We start from the raw sequence: 3,085 nt of genomic DNA, 5'->3' as shown, positions 1-3,085 counted from the left end.
AGGAAGACATTCTAGAAACTTAGTCAAAGTTTCAGAATTAGAATATTTCCTGTCGACAGCCCTAATATCAATAAGGAGGCAGTTAAATCTCTGATGAACTTCAGACAGCGTCTCAGACTTTCCACTGAGAAAGCTTTCATACTGTCTTACTAGATTGATCTTTCTAGTCTCCTGAACTTGAGTGGTTCCTTCATATTGGACACAGAGTGTATCCCACATGGATTTAGAGGTTTTGAGTTTCATCACTGAGTGATAAATCTCATCGGGAAGAGACATAGCTATTATAGACCGAGCACGCGTGTCTATAGCTATCTTCTTCTTGTCCTCATCGCTCCACTGATATGGAAGCTTTGGAATCTGCCGTTCAGAAATCATGGCAGTTGTAGCTGTTGCTGGAACAGCCGGAACAATAGCAAATGGAATATATGGTCYATTTTCTATGTAATGTGGAATTTCAGGATCCACACCTTCCAGAAAGAGGGACATCCGGTTCTTCCAGAGACTAAAATTGTCACGGACAAACCGGGGAGGTTTGGCAAGAGAGCCATTATCTTGTGTGTGTGTGTGTTTGTAATTTGTAAAGCCATTTGTAAGCGGTAAAGTTATCTAAGAAAGGAGATAAACTAATACAGAAAACATCTAAACACAAGGAAATAAAGAAAATACTACTCTGATACCACTTCTTGGTCCCTTGAGGGTCTACAAGAAGAGAAACAATTTATAGAAGGGGGGTGAATACAAACACAATATTTTCAAATTTAAAATATATATTGATAGAGAAGATCAATACAGATTTTACAAGATTATTTGCGGAAATATAAGGTAATAAAAACATATCTAAACAATCTTTGGTTACACACAAAGTCTTAGCAAATTACTAGAAAAGAAATTGCTGTAAAGAAGATCCTTTACTTAAGCTAGAAAATGCTTRAAGTAAGAATTAGGGTTARAGAGTGAGTTGCGCGCACTCTGCATGGAGAAGAAACACTTCTATTTATAGCCAGTGCATTAAATGTTCATTTAATGCAATATGGTAGGTTTAGAGTGTATGTCAAGCCTTAAGAGGAAGGCTTGTTCTTTGCTATAGTGAATAGTACAAAAAACACTATTCATGAACAAACATCCTTACCTAAAGTTGGTGGACAAAGAGTCGACTAGTCAGCTCCGTACCATACTAACTTTCGTAAGGGTATGGGTTTTGTCCTTTGCGTGCATAAGGAAAAGACAACAACAATCGTGCTAAGCAAGCTTCCTTTGATCGCTGAATGTTGGAATGACATGAAGGTCTCATCATCATTCGCTGAAGCTTGAGTAGTCTTCACACATATGTAGACATGCTTGTAATCACTGAATAACGCTTCAGATCATGTACTCGTCGATCTCTAATCTTCATTTTCAGTCTTCGACGTTTGCTGAAGGTTCTTTGGTGTGAGTGTTGTCTTCCTGAAGTATTGTTGTCTCTGATAGATTTACAATGCAAGTTCTTCAGCAATCACTGAACATACTCAGTGAAGATCGTTGGAACTGAAAATACAGAAACATAAATACAATGTATAAGTGAAAAGCGATTATCATCAAATCACTGAGAGAGAGGATCAACAGTTATCAATAAAGCTGATACTAATTGTTGTTAAGACATCCAAATTGGGAAGCATTGAAGGCGGCATCAATTACGTTGATGCAAATAGAGTTATTTTTTTGATAGTAAACTCACGCACCCTCTGGTCAAAGTACCTTTTGATGCTTTTGTTGATCAATATGAAGTTTTCTTACATGGCTTTGATGATTCATGATACTGATGTGTGTGTATATGCATTATATAAATAGGAAAAAGACTAAAATGGGTTATTAATTGTTCTTTAAAAAATAAACTTTTACGGACATATCATGGTAAAGAAAAGAGTCGATCTCTGATCCGTCCGTAATTGGGGTGATCCGTTGATAATAATGGGACGCCCGTGATTTGTTCGTGATATCATTTCCCACGATGACAGACTTTCACTGACGGATCACAGACAGATCTGGCTTCTAGCGACAAATTACCTACGGATTTTTCCATGGGTGAAGGTCTCATTTTTCTTGCAGTGACTTGAGGCACATGATGAGAGTGTCAAGAAATGATACGTGAAGCTCCTTTTCTTTACGTCAAGAATGTCGGTTACGTTAGTAACAGGTTTTGTCGACTGAATCAATTAAAGGTTTTGGGTGGCTTTAGATTGCTTCTGATACTAATAATTAATCCATGCTATTTTCATGTGACGATAAATCTAAATGAATTAGCAAGTAAAAGCTGGCAAAATGGGAAACTGTGTGCTTCTCTCGTACTTGTTACTATGCATAGCAATATGAAAGCAAGATATGCTTATTAGCCTTTGCTCAAACAATTAGTCCTTGAAACAGTTTCTGCATTCACCTCGACTTCCATATCCTTTACGACATCTCATGGATGATCTTTTCCAACACTTGCAATGCAAAATTATGTCGACTGATATTCGTTGAAGAACATTAACAGATACAATAAAACCACAATATTCTAACACGCGTTTCAAAACAAGTTTGTAAACTAAGAAAATTATAGGGTTATTCCTGCAAGAGAACCCTTCCATAAATTCTCGACGGCCAAGGGGAATACCCAAGGCCGAGGAGGGGGTTTGGAAATAGTTTTCAACCAGCAATTGACGCGTCTCGGTTATTACCTCATTAGCTATGTCATTGCCCCAAGCGCAAAGATGTTTTTTCTCCCTCCCCTGTCTTTCGTCTTTAACTAAAGAATATCGTGTGTTGGTTATGCCTGTTTTTGGACAAGTTTCATTCTTGGAATGCCTCTAACAATGAAAACTCAATTTAGAAAAACATGAAAACCAAGCTTCATTTACTTTATTTTCAAGTTATACAAGATCCTAGTTTGGTGTGAAAATGAAATCTTAGTTGGCCTCCATCACACATTACGTTGGTAAGTGGTTGAATTAGCTGTAATTAAGGTATGGAAGTTCTCTAGACTTAGCTGCTATCGAAGCTCCATCTATGTACAAATCAATAAGACTTTGGTCTGATTGTATATGAGTGTTTGGACTAACAAGGAGCA

At 37.3% G+C, this 3,085-nt stretch overlaps 1 pseudogene; it reads right to left on the bottom strand.

The window, feature by feature from the left end:
- Nucleotides 1–2,578: 2,578 nt before the first annotated feature.
- On the bottom strand, nucleotides 2,579–2,731 carry LOC112517528 (annotated as a pseudogene).
- Between the last annotated feature and the right edge of the window lie 354 nt (nucleotides 2,732–3,085).

This window comes from Cynara cardunculus (genome assembly GCF_001531365.2).
Source record: "Cynara cardunculus var. scolymus isolate 2C chromosome LG 8, CcrdV1, whole genome shotgun sequence".
In the NCBI taxonomy this organism is placed as follows: domain Eukaryota; kingdom Viridiplantae; phylum Streptophyta; class Magnoliopsida; order Asterales; family Asteraceae; genus Cynara; species Cynara cardunculus.
Note: the sequence above shows the minus strand (reverse complement) of the source record. Positions and strands in the feature narration are given on the sequence as shown.